At 43.9% G+C, this 17,631-nt stretch overlaps 1 protein-coding gene and 1 pseudogene across 1 annotated transcript in view; one reads left to right on the top strand and one right to left on the bottom strand.

Annotated features, from left to right (window-relative positions):
* The window catches only part of TCF7L1 (transcription factor 7 like 1), a 200,471-nt gene that overhangs the window by 174,188 nt on the left and 8,652 nt on the right, over positions 1-17,631 (bottom strand). The window lies entirely within an intron of this gene.
* LOC129538968 (small ribosomal subunit protein eS4, X isoform-like) lies at positions 4,999-7,060 on the top strand (annotated as a pseudogene).

The following is a 17,631-nucleotide window of genomic DNA, read 5'->3' as shown; positions in this document are numbered from 1 at the left end:
AGGCGGATTCTTAACCACTGAGCCACCAGGGAAGTCTCACATTCTCTCACATTCTGACCGAGTTCCCAGCTTTTCAGCCATCCCTGGAGGCACCAGGCCACACCCACTGTCTGTGCACAAGGTGAGTAATTACCACCAACTGCCCCCACCCCCGTCACCTCCTATGAAGCCCCAGGCCTTCCCTGGGTAGAAGGAGGAGAAAGGAGGGAAAGGCAGGAAAACCAGCAGGGTCTCTCCTGTCCTGCCCCATCCAGCTCCCCGGGCCCAGGCAGGCTGACTTGCCACCATCCATCCCTCCTACTCTCCCCTGCCCCCACCCCAGAAGCCTCCAAGCCAGTGCTATGGACCCAGCATGGGGCTGAGAGTCCAAAAAACCCTACAGGTTTCATAGCGTCTCAGGTTCATAGGATCAGGGTTTCTCAAGAGACAATGCTCAGGCACTACTGACCATTTCCAAACTGCAGCCTCAGAATGCAACCACTGGAAGGAGCCCCACAGGCCACCCTGCTCAGCGTGTCCAGGCCACGTCCCCCAAACTCACAAAGCTCCTCCCACCACCACAGGGCCTAGTGGGAGGTGGTACCCTGTGGGCCGCCACTAAGTCACTTCAGTCGTGTCCGACTCTGTGTGACCCCATAGACGGAAGCCCACCAGGCTCCCCCGTCCCTGGGATTCTCCAGGCAAGAACACTGGAGTAGGTTGCCATTTCCTTCTCCAATGTGTGAAAGTGAGGAGGAGCCAGCAAAAGTGGGTTCTAAATCAATCCCCGCCCCTGAAAGGCTGAGTGGCCTCAGGCAAAGATCTTGACCTCTCTGAGCCCTGATTTCCTCCAGAGTAAAGCAGGAATAACCACTGTGCCCACGAGTAGGGTCATTCTGAGGATTAAGTGAGTTAATATATGCAATACTCCTCTGGGACACTGAACACCCTAAAGAAAGAGACTGTTATCTCTGCAAAAAAGTACTGCTCAGAAAGAAGAGAAATTCAGGTACAAGTCTTGCTATGTTTCCTTTTTTGGGGCATGCCGTGCAGCACGTATATGCATCATGCGTGTGCCTGCTCAGTCACTTCAGTCATGTCCGACTCTTTGCAACCCCATGGACTACAGTCCGCCAAGCTCCTCTGTCCATGGAATTCTCCAGGCAAGAATACTGGAGTGGGTTGCCATGCCCTCCTCCAGGGGATCTTCCCAACCCAGGGATCAAACCCTTGGCTCCTTCATTGGCAGGCAGATTTCTGACCCACTGAGCCACCTGGGAAGCCCTTGTGTGTGCATATACACATATAACAACATATGTACATGCACATAGCCACATATGTTTATGAGTATGCACATGCGTGCATATGGTTTTATTCGTGTATGATATACTATGTTGTCTGTGCACCAGTGTTTTGCAGCCTCAGCACTATGAACATTTGAGGCAAGATAATTTTTTTGCTGTGAGGAACTATCCTGTACCTTTTAAGACGTTAAGCAGCATTCTTGGTCTCCACCCACGAGATGCTAGTATTAACTCCCCGCCGCCCCCACCACCAAGTCGTAACAACCAAAAATGTCTCCAGACATTGCCAACTGTCCCCTGGGGGACAAAACTGCCCCCACTGGTGAATTAATCATGTACACACACACACACCCATTCATATGACATGTGCTTTGACAGAGTGACGAAGTAAGCAGGGTGAGAATAGAAGAACTAAATTTCCGTGGACAGAGCCCTTGCAGTGTGCTCATGGAAACTTTACAGGGACTGTGACTACAAACATACACAGTACTTTTGAGCTTCTTTACATCTGTAAAAACGGTTACTGTGCTCGTAAAGACTGCCCGCAGACTTAATTTGGCTCAGACATACAGAGTCCCATTTAGTGCGTAAAATCACTGGGCCCCAAGGCTCCCCAGCTCTAGTCAAGAATATGCTTGGGAACTCGGCCTGGGGGAGGAGAACACAGGGGGATCCTGTGTACTCTCGCCTCACGTGCTGGCCTTGAGCTCCCTTGAGCAGGCCACTGGGGGCCTTGCCCAAGGAAGGGGGCATTTTGTCAAATGTGCAATTCCCTTTTTTACTTGATGCGATAGTAGACTGAACTAAATCTCTACTGGTTCAGAAAAGCAAGGAGACGGGTGAACAAACTTGAGTACACTGGCATGAGACCCTATGTACACACCTACCTGCCTGGATAACTGAAGTAAAAGGGAACAGTAATCATAATGATGGGCAGAGAGGTAAAGTGGAAGAGGGGAGGTGAGTATCTGCTTTAGAGAGGGGTCTGTTTACCCCAGTGTTGAAAAACAAGAATCCTGAAATCCGTCTACCTCATTATGACTTCTTTAACATTTGTTTTTAATTTGCCTGAGATCATAATCGCCACTGAGGACCACATGTGAGCCAAACTTGAACTTGAAAACCAAGCTGGGCCTTTTGTTCTGCCTGCATTAATGAGTCTACAAAGGGGCATCTGATTTCTCGCTCCCCCATGGCCTGAACACCAGCTCCCATTTATGTAACTAATAATGTGAGAGGGGGCTGCAGGCTGTCTGGGGGTAATGGGCCCAGGGACAGGTATCAGGAAATGAAGGTTCCAATCCCAGCTGATTCACTATGTGCCACTGAGACAGGAGATTTCAAAGACTGAGCCTCATCTTTAAAAATATTGACAGTTTCCTTAGCTAGGTGGATGTCCTGAGGACATTCAGTAGCATTATGAAGGTCTACCAGAATTCCAGTTATTCACACTGAAAGCGAAGACCAAGCTACGGTTCCCAAAGTGGGTTTGCTAGAGCTCTGGTCCTGTGAGATGCTATTCAGAATGAAGGGATCGACAGACCCTTCACTCATCCAACAAATATTTGTGAAGAGCCTTCTAAACGCCTGGTGCTGGGCCTCCCTGGTGGCACAGTGACAAAGAATCCTCCTGCCAAAGCAGGAGACATGGACTCGATCCTTGGTCGGGGAAGACCCCACAGGCTGAGGAGAAACTAAGCCCATGCACCACAACTGTTGAGCCCGTGCTCGAAAGCTTGTGTGTGTGTGTGTGTGAGTCACTCAGTCGTGTCTGACTCTTTGCGATCCCACAGACTGTAGCCCACCAGCTTCTTCTGTCCATGGAATTCTCCAGGCAAGAATACTGGAGTGGGTTGCCATTCCCTTCTCCAGGGGATCTTCCCAACCCAGGGATTGAACCCAGGTCTCCTGCGTTGTAGGCAGATTCTTTGCCATCTGAGCCACCAGGGAAGCACTGGTCTAGAGCTTGGAAACCTCAACTACTGAAGCCCGCACACTCTAGAGACAAGTCTGTGTAGCAACAAAGATCCAGCACAGCCAAAAATAAATAGATGAAAAAATATAAATGCCTAGTGCTAGAATCCCAAAGAAAACAGCCCCCTTCCCCAAGTTCCTCAGTGAGGTTAGGCTCCAGAGAAGACAAGCGCCTATTGGATCATTGTTAAGTCACATAATAATCAGCAGAGCAATGTGCTCAAGTACAGGGAGCTCAGCATTTGCATCAGAGACTACGTCTAAGGCTGGGAGCCAGGGACTATGAAGTGAAATGTGTGCATGGGGTGAGGGACACTGGGTGGATGGTAGTATTCCAAACACAAGGAAAGCCTTGGTCAAATAAGCCAGAGTGAAGTCGCTCAGTCGTGTCCGACTCTTTGCGACCCCGTGGACTGTAGCCCACCAGGCTCCTCCCTCCATGGGATTCTCCAAGCAAGAGTACTGGAATGGGTTGAGGACTCCTGCATATCACATTCCCCTCTAAGAGACCACACCGGCATGTTAAAGTCTTGCAGAAATGAAGCAATAGCACTACCTCTTAACATCCCTAGGATGTTACTCTGGGAAATGCTGATAGAGGCTCTATTGTTCCCATTGCCTGTAAGAAACTTCAGCATAAAACAAAAGCTCTTGTTTGTATAATTGGAAAACTACCATGTGTCCTCTCAGAACAGCCAAAATACCTTGGAGATGCTAATGTAATTCTAAAGTATTTTCCTTGGCAAAGGCCTATGAAAACATATGGCTTCTACAACTGCTAACATACCCCCAGTATTACAGATGAAGGAATGTCCACAGCTACATACCAGTGGGAACTCTGTCTCCAGCACAGACATCTGCTTCATTTTTAAAAGAATGTACAGCCTTAAACTGGGATGAACTGAAGAAATTTTCATAAAAAGTAACATTAAGGGACTTCCCTGGTGGTCCAGTGGCTAACACTCCATGTTCCCAATGCAGTGGGCCGGGGTTCAATCCCTGGTCAGGGAACTAGTTCCCACATGCCACAACTAAAGATCCTGAGTGCCACAATGAAGATCCCAGTGCAGCCAAATAAATTTTTTTTAAAGGAAAATTAAAAGAATCAACCACCAGTGATCAACTTATCAAAGATCACACCCAGGACTCCCCTGGTGGTCCAGTGGTTAAGAAGCTATCTTCCCAAGCTGTTGATGCAGGGTTGATCCCTGGTCAGGGAACTAAGAGCTCACATGCTGCAGGCAGCTAATTCTGCAAGCCAAAATGAGAGAGAGCCCTTGTGCTCTAGGATGGCAGTCCCCAACCTTTTTGGCACCAGGGACCAGTTTCACGGGAGACAATTTTTCCACCCATCCTGAATGGTTTGGGGATGATTCAAGCACAGCAGGATTCGTGCTCCAATGAGAATCTAATGCCACTATTGACCTGACAGGAGGCGGCGCTCAGGTGAAAATGTTAGGGATGGGGAGCAGCTATAAATGAAGCTTTGCTTGATCACCTGCTGCTCACCTGCCATGCAGTCCAGTTCCTAATGGGCCCCACATCGGTACCATGGCCCGAGGGTGGGGGACCCCTGCTCTAGAACCCATGCACTACAACTAGAGAGCCCCCTCATGGCTCAAATCCTGAGCCCCCATGCCACAACTAGAAAAGCCCGAATGCTGAAACTAAGACCTGACATAAATAAATACAAATAAATATTTTTTAAAAAAACAAAGATCACACCTGAGCTCTTTTTGTGCCTAGCACAGCCATGGCTCAGGGTCCCAAGAAGCACCTGAAACTCGTAGCAGCTCCAAAACATTAGATGCTGGATAAATTGACTGGTGTGTTTGCCTCTCGACCATCTGCTAGCCCCCACAAGCTGAGGGAATGTCTCCCCCTAATCGTTTTCCTAAGGAACAGACTTAAGTATGCCCTTCATCTCACACGCTGGTAAAGTCATGCTCAAAATTCTCCAAGCCAGGCTTCAGCAATATGTGAACCGTGAACTCCCAGATGTTCAAGCAGGTTTTAGAAAAGGCAGAGGCACCAGAGATCAAATTGCCAACATCCGCTGGATCATGGAGAAAGCAAGAGTTCCAGAAAAATATCTATTTCTGCTTCATTGACTATGCCAAAGCCTTGGACTGTGTGGATCACAATAAACTGTGGAACATTCTGAAAGAGATGGGAATACCAGACCATCTGACTTGCCTCTTGAGAAACCTGTATGCAGGTCAGGAAGCAACAGTCAGAACTGTACATGGAACCACAGACTGGTTCCAAATAGGAAAAGGAGTACGTCAAGGCTGTATACTTTCACCTTGCTTATTTAACTTCTATGCAGAGTACATCATGAGGAACACTGGGCTGGAAGAAGCACAAGCTGGAATCAAGATTGCCGGGAGAAATATCAATAACCTCAGATATGCAGATGACACCACCCTTATGGCAGAAAGTGAAGAGGAACTCAAAAGCCTCTTGATGAAAGTGAAAGAGGAGAGTGAAAAGGTTGGCTTGAAACTCAACATTCAGAAAACTAAGATCATGGCATCTGGTCCCATCACTTCATGGGAAATAGATGGGGAAACAGTGGAAACAGTGTCAGACTTTATTGTTTTGGGCTCCAAAATCACTGCAGATGCTGATTGCAGCCATGAAATTAAAAGACGCTTACTCCTCGGAAGGAAAGTTATCATCAACCTTGATAGTATATTAAAAAGCAGAAATATTACTTTGCCAACCAATGTCCGTCTAGTCAAGGCAATGGTTTTTCCCGTGGTCATGTATGGATGTGAGAGTTGGACTGTGAAGAAAGCTGATCGCCGAAGAATTGATGCTTTTGAACTGTGGTGTTGGAGAAGACTCTTGAGAGTCCCTTGGACTGCAAGGAGATCCAACCAGTCCATTCTAAAGGAGATCAGTCCTGGGTGTTCATTGGAAGGACTGATGCTAAAGCTGAAACTCCAATACTTTGGCCACCTCATGTGACGAGTTGACTCACTGGAAAAGACTCTGATGCTAGGAAGGGTTGGGGGTGGGAGGAGAAGGGGACGACAGAGAATGAGATGGCTGGATGGCATCACCAACTCTGTGGACATGAGTTTGAGTGAATTCGGAATTTGGTGATGGACAGGGAGGCCTAGCATGCTGTGATTCATGGGGTCGCGGAGAGTCGGACACGACTGAGCGACTGAACTGAACAGGAGATGAAGTAAAGAAGATTTGCATGCAGCGATTCATTAAGATTGATGGCAAAGTCCGCACAGATATAACCTACCCTGTTAGTTTTATGGACATCATCAGCATTGATAAGACTGGAGAGAATTTTGTTTGATCTATGACACCAAGGGTCGCTTTGCTATTTATCATATTACACCTGAGGAGGCCAAGTATAAATTGTGCAAAGAAAGATATTTGTAGGGATAAAAGGAATCCCTCATCTGGTAACCCAGGATGCTTGTACCATCTGTTACCCCGATCCCCTCATCAAGGTGAATGACACCATTCAGATTGACTTGGAGACTGGCAAGATTACTGATTTCATCAAATTTGACACTGGTAACCTGTGCATGGTGACTGGAGGTGCTAACCTGGAAAGAATTGGTGTGATTACAAACCGGGAGAGATATCCAGGCTCTTTTGAAGAAGTTCATGAGAAAGATGTGAAAGGCAACAGCTTTGCCACATGGCTCTCGAACATTTTCGTTATTGGCAAAGGCAACAAACTGTGGATCTCTCTTCCCCATGGAAAGGGTATTCGCCTTACCATTGCTGAGGAGAGAGACAAGAGAATAGCAGCCAAACAGAGCAGTGGATAAAATGATCTCTACGTGATGTGTCTGGAAAAGTCTTTGTACTTGATTAAAGATAATACCAAATGATTAATAAAAACAAAAAGATCACACCTGAAAGTTCTCAAAAGGGAATGATAAATTTCCCTTGTTAGCCTAACAATGTCCAGGAGGAAGCCAGATTTTTGCTGTTTATTTTATCACATATGATGTGTTAAAATGAGGGAAGTGCAATTACACAAATAACCATATAGTACAGATTTTGTGTACAAGGCACTGTGCTAGAGGCAACGGTGATCAAAAGGGAAGGATTCCTAAGAATATGGGTTCTAGAAAACCAGCAATCCAAAACTGAACACAAGTTCATACAAGGAATGGTACAATACAAAGACTAAATTTCATAGGGGCTAGGGAGACCTGAAACGGAGAAGGCAATGGGAAGCCACTCCAGTACTCTTGCCTAGGAAATCCCATAGATGGAGGAGCCTGGTAGGCTGCAGTCCATGGGGTCGCTAAGGGTCGGACACGACTGAGTGACTTCACTTTCACTTTTCACTTTCACACACTGGAGAAGGAAATAGCAACCCACTCCAGTGTTCATGCCTGGAGAATCCCAGGGACGGGGGAGCCTGGTGGGCTTCTGTCTATGGGGTCGCACAGAGTCGGACACGACTGAGGTGACTTAGCAGCAACAGGGAGACCTGAAAAGCCAAGGCCACCGAAGTTGATAACAAGGTTACCTTAACAAAGACTTACTACGTACTCAGTATCATTCTACATGCTCCTGAAAAACTTTATTTAATCCTTGCAACCGTGAGGTAGGTCCTATATATAAAAATATGACCTTGGGACTAAGTGTAAATCTGTTGTTCAGTTTCAGCTTCAGTCTTCAGAAGACCTGTACTTCTGCCTGAAGGATGAGCATGTGGTCACAGAGGTGACCAATGTATCTAATTAGTGTCACAATGTGAGAAACAGAGAAATGAAGCATGTTTGGATTTGCTGTCATTATTTGAACAAACCCTGTCAAAAACAGGGAAGCATTCCACACGCAATCTGAGTGGAAACCTCCTTGTGAGCTTTATCCAGTGAAATGCTAACGGTTGGCAGAAATAGATAAGCATATATTTTATTGAAAGAATATAAGCATGAAAGAAAACAATTCTAATATACAACTACAATTACTAAATAGGAGGATTAATTAACAACCTTATTAAGAGGACATTAAAAATGGAAAACATTAGGACTTTCCTGGTGGTCCCGTGGTAAAGAATCCACCTTCCAATGCAGAGGACATAGGTTCGATCCCTGCAGAGGGGAACTAAGATCCTACATGATAAGGTGCAACTAAACCTGCCAGCCAACACTAGAGAGCCTGCCTGCCACAACTACTGAGCCAGCATGGTGCAACTACTGAGCCGAGCATCACAACTACAGAGTCCGTGTGCCGCATGGAAAGATCCCGCATGATGCAATGAGGAAGACCCCACATGCCACGACTAAGACCCCACGCAGCCAAATAAATAAATACCAAAAATCAAACAGAAAACCTCACATACTTTTAGAACAAAAGAAGTGACTATGTGTTTTAAAATCACAGCTATTACATTCTACTTTCAAATTCTACGGATTAGTTAATGCACTCATAACATTAAACAGAACAACCTTTAGGAGCTTTATATATGCACCTATATAGTCTGCATTCAGACTATGGTCTCTAAATAACATCTTTCACTGAAAGGAAGCAGAGATCCTAGAAATATCTGGCCCCAGGTCTACGGCAGGAAATCCAAAAGATGAACCTGGAATACCATACCAGTAATCCTGGAAGCATCAAAGACCACTAAGATTGTATACACAAAACTCAGGAACCAACTTGAAGAAGCTCCCACTGGTTAAAGATGTGGCAATTTGAGTTTCAATAAAGATAATAATTGTAAATCAGTTGAACTATACCAAATAGGTTTACATCCATGAATCTGTAACAATATTAAAAAAAAAAAACAAAAACTCAGTGGTCACCTTTGCAGGATAATAAGACAACTCCTGAAAACTGGAGAAAGTATCAAACATTTAAATTGCTTCTTCCATATGATCTAGAGCAGGGGTCAGCAAACTGTTTCTGTCAAGGGCCAGATCTTTTCAGCAATGTGAGCCACTTATGGGGCTTCCCAGGTGGCGCAGTGTTGTCAGGCACAAGTTTGATCCTGGGTCAAGAAGATCCCCTGGAGAAGGAAATGGCAATCCACTTCAGTATTCTCACCTGGAAAATCCCATGGACAGAGGAGTCTGACAGGCTACAGTCTACAGGGTCACAAAGAGTCGAATACAACTTAGAGACTGAGTGAGCATCCATGCACACATGGGCCACTTATGGCCCCAATGGCAACTGCTCAACCCAGCCGCTGCTGTGCAAAGGCAGCCAAAGGCAATATGCAAATGAATGGGCATGGCTGTCCCAATAAAACTTTAATTACAAAAATAAACAGTGGGTTGGATTTAGTCTGTGGACCTTAGTTTGCCGATCTCTGATCTAAGGTAACTTAGTAGTTAATGAAAAGTAGTTTCTCTTTTAAAAAATGTTACAGCTGATAGATGGAGAAGCAATGATACAGACAGACTATGGCCAATTTGAAACTGCTCACAGGTGACGTGGGTGATGATCATCAGTGGTTGCTAATACCACAGAGACAGGCAGACCTTCAGTGCCTCTCCATGAAAGGCCATTTATGAAAGACTCATACAAAAATAAAGTAAGAAGTAAAAGAAAGTCTATGAAAGTCAATTTACAGAACCCAAAAAATTAAAAAATAAAATAAATTTAAAAAGGAGAGAGAGAACCTTGGAGCCTGATCAAGAATCTAAATCCAGCTAACGATTTCCAAGAAACACAGGAGACAGAAAAACAGGTTTAAAGACCCCTGGGGTTGCATTTAAGAAAATCTAGACAGACTATGCGGAGAAGGCAATGGCAAGCCACTCCAGTACTATTGCCTAGAAAATCACATGGACAGAGGAGCCTGGTGGGCTGCAGTCCCTAGGGTCGCTACCAGTCGGACACGACTGAGTGACTTCACTTTCACTTTTCACTTTCACACATTGGAGAAGGAAATGGCAACCCGCTCCAGTGTTCTTGCCTGGAGAATCCCAGGGATGGCGGAGCCTGGTCGGCTGCCGTCTATGGGGTCGCACAGAGTCGGACACGACTGAAGCGACTTGGCAGCAGCAGCAGCAGCAGCCAGACGATGAGGAACTCCAGTCATCAGATAAGAACCTAAAAATCCCAATTAGGAACTTCTTTACATTCTATGAAGAACGAAGAACAAAATGTCAACTCTGCTACCTCAATATTTCACAAGATCTCAAAATCGTCTTGGTAAATCACTGATTTATCACTGATGTTGGCATAATAAAGATCATAAAAACTATGAAGAACAAACTATTATTTTTTAAAAAGGACCAAAGTCCTCTTGTTCCTTCATCCTAGTATTCACAAATATGCTAAACAATTCAACAACTTACAGGGCTGAGAAAGTGTTCCTGAGTTAAAATAACAACTTTAAAAATCCAGCCACTACACAATTTTCATCAAATATACAAAAATAAATCAATAAAACAAAAAATTTGGCCACTACCACAGTGATAACTGTTTCTGGTAAGAAACATCAGGGGATACTAAAACCAGTAGTTGAAAGTGATGAACAATGCTATACTTACATAGTCCCAAAGTATCTCCTCACAAGATACTCATAATCACAAACAGTAAAAATAGTAACTTTCACATTGTAAAGAAACTATCATCCAATTAAAAATAAATTTAAAACACACATATACACACACAAAGAAGAAACATTAAAAAACAGTAACTTTCTTGGATAAATCTGGTAGACCAAATTTTAACCAAATGATCAAAATTACCACCACATTGTCACCCTGCTTATTTAATTTATATGCAGAGTACATCATGAGGAACGCTGGGCTGGAAGAAGCACAAGCTGGAATCAAGATTGCCGGGAGAAATATCAATAACCTCAGATATGCAGATGACACCACCCTTATGGCAGAAAGTGAAGAGGAACTCAAAGGCCTCTTGATGAGGGTGAAAGAGGAGAGTGAAAAGTTTGGCTTGAAGCTCAACATTCAGAAAACTAAGATCATGGCATCTGGTCCCATCACTTCATGGGAAATAGATGGGGAAACAGTGGAAACAGTGTCAGACTTTATTGTTTTGGGCTCCAAAATCACTGCAGATGCTGATTGCAGCCAGGAAATTAAAAGACGCTTACTCCTCGGAAGGAAAGTTATGACCAACCTAGATAGCATATTAAAAAGCAGAGACATTACTTAGCCAACCAAGGTCCGTCTAGTCAAGGCTATGGTTTTTCCCGTGGTCATGTATGGATGTGAGAGTTGGACTGTGAAGAAAGCTGATCGCCGAAGAATTGATGCTTTTGAACTGTGGTGTTGGAGAAGACTCTTGAGAGTCCCTTGGACTGCAAGGAGATCCAACCAGTCCATTCTAAAGGAGATCAATCCTGGGTGTTCATTGGAAGGACTGATGCTAAAGCTGAAACTCCAATACTTTGGCCACCTCATGCGACGAGTTGACTCACTGGAAAAGAGTCTGATGCTGGGAGGGATTGGGGGCGGGAGGAGACGGGGATGACAGAGAATGAGATGGCTGGATGGCATCTCCGACTCGATGGACATGAGTTTGAGTGAACTCCGGGAGTTGGTGATGGACAGGGAGGCCGGCCGTGCTGTGATTCATGGGGTCGCGGAGAGTCGGACATGACTGAGCGACTGAACTGAACTGAACTGATCAATGGGGAAAATAGATGGTGCCTCTTAGGAGAAGCATTGAGAAGGACATCAATTTTGCAGTATTTTTGCCCAAAATCTACTTGAAGAAACATTAGGTGAAAAAAAAGTTCAAGGTCCTACAAAATAAATGGCTTATATTCTTAAAAAGTCAATACAAGACACAGTTCAAAAATCTGTTCTAGGGTTTTCCCTGGCGGCTCAGTGGTAAGGAATCTGCCTGCCAGTGCAAGAGACAGGGGTTGGATCCCTGGTCTGGGAGGATCCCAGTGCTGTGGAACGACTAAGCCTGTGCACCCCAACTACAGAGCCTATGCTTTCGAGCCCCAGAGCTACCGAAGCCCACATGTCCTAGAGCCCGTGTTCTGCAAGGGAAGCCACCACAGTAAGATGCCCAAGCACCACACCAAGAGCAACGCACCCCACTCGCCACAACTGGAGACAAGCCTGTGCAGTAACGAAAACCCAGCACGGCCATAAATAAATAAAAAAATTTTTTTTTAAACTTTTCTAGTCTGAGACTAAAAATAAAATTATTAAAAAAAAAAACTATTTTAGACTGAGGGAGACTAAAAATACAAGACAACTAAGTATAGCACACAGTCTTAGGCACCTTCTGGACACCTCCCATCCCCACCAAAAATTTTTAACATTTTCTTTTACTACAAAAGCCATTAGGAAGACAATCAGCCAATATCTGAATAAGGTCTGTAGTTGAGATAACAGGGCTGTCTTTATGTTAATTTCCCGATTTTGATAATTATATCACGGTAAATGTCGCTGGTTTTAGGACAAACACACAAAGTCTGTCACTTACTCTCAAATGATTCAGAAAAAAAGTTATAGAAAGAAAGATTTTTAAAATGTAATAAATGTTAACATTTGGAGAAATCTGGGGGAAAGTATATAGAAATTTTCCATATGAGTCTGCATCCTTTCCTATGTCTAAAATTATCCCAAAATAAAAAGTTAAAACTTGTGTGTGTGTATGAATTAGTTGTATGTACATCATCCTATTGATAGATGAAGAACTTACATGAACCACTCATCTGTTTTGTTGTTTTTTTGATACAGACCATTTTTAAAGTCTTGACTTAATTTGCTACAATATTGTTTCTATTTTACTTTTTGGGTTTTTGGCCACAAGGTATAGCTCCCCAACCAGGAACTGAACCACACCCTCTACACTGAAAGCAGGGGAAGCTTTAACTTCAGATTTCGAGGGAAGTCCCCAAACCCATAATCCTTTGAAAGTGATATATAAGTCTTTTCAAAGGGAACTGATAACCATGTAAACTTCAAAACCATGCACTGAAGTACTGAAGTTGATGTACTAACTACTTTGTTTAAGCATTTCTGGTTCTCCCCTGATGATACCATTTCATCATTTCCTAAAAAATATTTTAAAATACTGCAAGAAAGTATCCATGTATTAAAATATTAGTGAAAATTTTTGGTCACTAAACATATTAAAGACTCTGAAGCTGGGAAGGATTGGGGGCGGGAGGAGAAGGGGACGACAGAGAATGAGATGGCTGGATGGCATCACCAACTCGATGGACATGAGTTTGAACTCCGGGAGTTGGTGATGGACAGGGAGGCCTGGGGTGCTGTGATTCATGGGGTCGCAAAGAGTCGGACACGACTGAGTGACTGAACTGAACTGAAACATATTAATAAAATTGTAATAATACTGACATTTCTTCTTATATCCCAGAGACTCATTCTATGATGTTGCTATTTAATTTAAGCCTTGAACAAATCCTGGTTTTAAAATGTAGTCCATTCAGCCAAAATGTTAATTCAATGACTCTCAAATACTACCACTATCCCTATTTTGCCTAAGAGGGCCCTGGGGCACAGGGGCACAGAGCCAGACCATGGCCAGGCTAGGGTCCAAGGTCTGACTGCAGCCAAACCCTAGTTGCAGACCCCTTAGCCACACACACTGCCGGTCACTGGAGTATGCTTTTCTACCCTTCAATCCTTGGGCTTCTCTCCACCGGTCCTCTCTCTTTTCAGTGCAAGGTGAAAGGAACACTTATTAAGGGACTCTGGCTAACTCTAGACTCTCTTACCCTCTCCACTCCTTCCTGCGTTAACTCTGCTTAGGAGGGCCTGGGAACACATGGGTGAAGATCTCTTTCCCACTTCAAAGCCTGAGACCAATGCCTCTCTCCCTGACAAGCATTTTATTAACAGAAACGTTTATCCTGTAAGTTAAATATGATGTGTTTTCATCCCACGTATCCCTAAGACTCCCACTATACCTCTCCTTTATGCAACCCACCTAGAAATGTTTACATAGATGATATGATTAATAAGTAATGGCTGTATCTAATTTGCATACAAATACTCACACATGTACAAGCAAGGGGGGCTGGTCAGGAGTGGCAGTAGGCAGTAGACTGAGCCACCAGATGTACAGACCAATACTGCATATTGCGGTATCTAAGGACCCAAGTTTACCTCCTCAAGATGTCAAAGGAAAACACAAGGGAAACTGAAGGGAAAAAAAAAGCAGGTCACATGGAGCTGCACAGCAAAGACAAGCAAAGAAAGATTACGATTGCAATGTATACCGTCTCTGAAACTGTAAAGACACCGACCATTAAGGCTCTGACTCTACCCCAGGCAGAAGCAGCGATTATAGTTCCTCCACTAAAGGGCTAGGGATGCCACTGAAAAGAATGAATGTAGAAATGTTGCTTATTACTCATTTTTTCACCTGTACACCATTTCTTTGTATCTTGCCCCAAATGGCATTTTTACATGAATTTGGCCTGTCCACTTTCAGTAGAGGGGAAATGGCAGCACTGTGGCTGGAATGATGGCTTTACAACCTTCAGGAGAGGTGACTCTGGACTCTTCTACTTACTCTCTCAGTCTCAGCATCCTTGTGGATAAAATGGAGATTGTACCATCAGACGTTGTATCAGTTGTAAATGGTACAACAGAGCACCCTGCAACACTGCGGGTGCCTACAGGCTGCTTTTTTAAAATATTGAGGTTTAAATTTTTACGCTGTCAACATTCAACACATGTCTATGAATCATTCATCATGGCTCAGGTGTTCGAGTTTAACCAAGAAATATTTTGAGGTGCATTTCCTCCATAGCATTGCTTTCCGCCAGAGTTGCTGTGGATCTCCCTGAGTAGGGGGGAGGGTCAAACTCCAGAGGATACAGCTGAGCTCCCGTCCTGTTTTCATCGCTCATAACTGTCTGATCTTGGGCAAGCCCACCATCTCCCTGAGCTTGTGCTGCTTATCACTGGGAGAGCTGGATGGTCCCTCCTGGCTCAGAGGGCTGCAGGATACCCAAGCATAGTCCTTGCATAAGAATCTCAGGGAAGAATACCCAGTGCACTTCTATAAGGTATGTGTTATAAACCCATCTGATTCTAGTGACTCTGGTATATCCTTTTTGGAATTTACAGAGAAGAGTATAGTCCCAAACATCAGAAATCACTACAGCCAACAAATCTGGATTCATAAATTGATCAGCTTTTCTTTTCCCTTTTCTCTCCCTTGTTGGTTATTTATTTTAAATACAGCAGTGTGTGTACACGTCAATCCCAAATGGAACTTTTCATACGGCCATTCGTATTTCTTTTGTTTTTCTTCCTTATCATCAGATCCATCTATTTCTTAATCACAGTTACTATCTCCTATCTACATCTCTGCTCTTCCACACAACATACTTTCTATAGACATTCCTATAAATAATGGCCCTGTTTACTTTACAAAGTATGTAAGACAATTACCTCACTAAGATTAGTGCCTTGTAATATGCAAATTCCCAGGAGGGCTTAACTAGGACTTCCGGAGCCTTCCCAACTTCTATTAACCATACTTCTATAGTTAGTGCTCAGTCATGTCCGAATCTTTGCAACCCCTGGAAGCCCCTTTCCACCATGCTGTTGTTTTCAGAAAGAGACCACCTAGAAGGTAAATTTGGGAAGCGAATGAAAATGTATCAGATTACCTGATTCCTAATTTTAAACCATCTTACACACGCGCGTGCGCGCGCACACACACACACACAGAAAAGGGGTGGTGATGGGGACTAACACATTGTCTGCAAATCTCTGTGTAAATATTTAGCATCTACTTCTTTCACAGTCAATTTACTCCAAGAATTACAAGTGATTGGGGGGATTTTTAATTTCTAAAGCAATTGTTTAAAAGCAACCAATTTATAAAATATTTTACAAAATGCACAATAAGAAAATAACATTTGCATACTCAGTTCACCAGAGCTCGGTTTGTTAACCAAACTATGTTGTAATCCAAATCGCAGGGGTAGGAGCCAGCCTGCTCCTCCCACCTCGTTCCTTGCAAGACACACTTGTGTATTCTTCCAAGCCTCACTGATTTCAACAAGGAAAGACAGTTCCTCAACCCCGTTCAGAAAAGTTCATGTCTATGTTAGCAGATAACCACTGTTTTCTCTGAAGGTAACAAGCTAGTGAAGCTCCTGGGGTTGCCCTCTAAGGGTTGCTTAAAATCTGTGGAGCACAGATGGTACTACAGGAAGAATTTGAACCACAGCTGCTCACTCACTTATACAACTATTTATTTGGGAAGCTACCTTCTCAGGTCCAAGTTGGAACAAACCTACCCGCCCTCCACTCAAACTGATAACTCACAGATTCCTGAACAGAGAGACAAAGGTCACCTGCCCTTCTTCCAAGAGGAGGAGGAGCTAGTGGCATCAGGCATGCGTAGAAAGTCACAAGGGTGGAATGGGAAGACCCTGACTTTGCACTCACAACCAATTTCAAGTCTTTGTGCTGTCAATGACCAGTTGTGTGACCTTAGCAAAATACTTGACCTCTACAAGTCTGTCTGCCCAGCAGCAAAATGGGTATAGCAAGTATTTATTTCTTAGCAGGTCAGAAGCAGTGACAAGTGTTCAAGTTTTAGCAAGCAATGCCAAGTGCTTTCCTGGTGGGTGGGCTGTCAACAGCCTTCAAGAACAACAACTAAGAACACCCACTTCACCACACATTTGCCATTTAACAGTCTTAGTAAGACAAAACCTTTGTTAATCTGGTGGCCAAAAACTGGTGGTTATTTTTAACTATTCACATATTTAGTAGACATTCAACATTTCTTCTTCTGTGAATTTTTTGTTTACACTTATTTTATATTATTTTCTTCAACTGAGATGAAAACTTGGAGCTTTGTTCCTCCTTTTGAATGAAACACTGGGTTGACCAAAAGGTTTGTTTGGCTTTTTCTGTACAATATTACAGAAAAACCCAAACGATTTTTTTGGCCAACCCAATAGATTTCTAAGGAGCTTCCCTGGAAGTTCAGTTGGTAAAGAATCCACCTGCAATGCAGGAGACATCAGTTCCATCCCCGGATTGGGAAGATCCCCTGGAGAAGGGACCAGCTACCCATTCCAGTATTCTGGCCTGGATAATTCCATGGACTGCAAACAGTCAGAGCAGCTTTCACTTTCAATAGATTTCTAAACTGCTAGCATGTGCCTGTGACTTCATTTCCTGTCCTGAGGACTCCAGGTGACTGGGTCTCATCCCTTACTTCTTCCACAAAAACTCATGAAAAGGACCATATTCAGGGAAACATTTTTATGATTGAATTTTCAAATTTTGAAGTGTATTTCTAAACTAAAAGGTCATTTTCCCTCCTGAAAATCTGTAGGCTATACAAGGAGATCAAACCAGCCAATCCTAAAGGAAATCAACCCTGAATATTCATTGGAAGGACTGATGCTGAAGCTGAAGCTCCAATACTTTGGCTACCT

Source organism: Moschus berezovskii, chromosome 11 (assembly GCF_049115385.1).
Source record: "Moschus berezovskii isolate FMDL1 chromosome 11, NW_MosBer_1.0, whole genome shotgun sequence".
In the NCBI taxonomy this organism is placed as follows: domain Eukaryota; kingdom Metazoa; phylum Chordata; class Mammalia; order Artiodactyla; family Moschidae; genus Moschus; species Moschus berezovskii.
The sequence above is the reverse complement of the archived record's forward strand: the minus strand, read 5'-3'. Positions and strand labels throughout refer to the sequence as shown.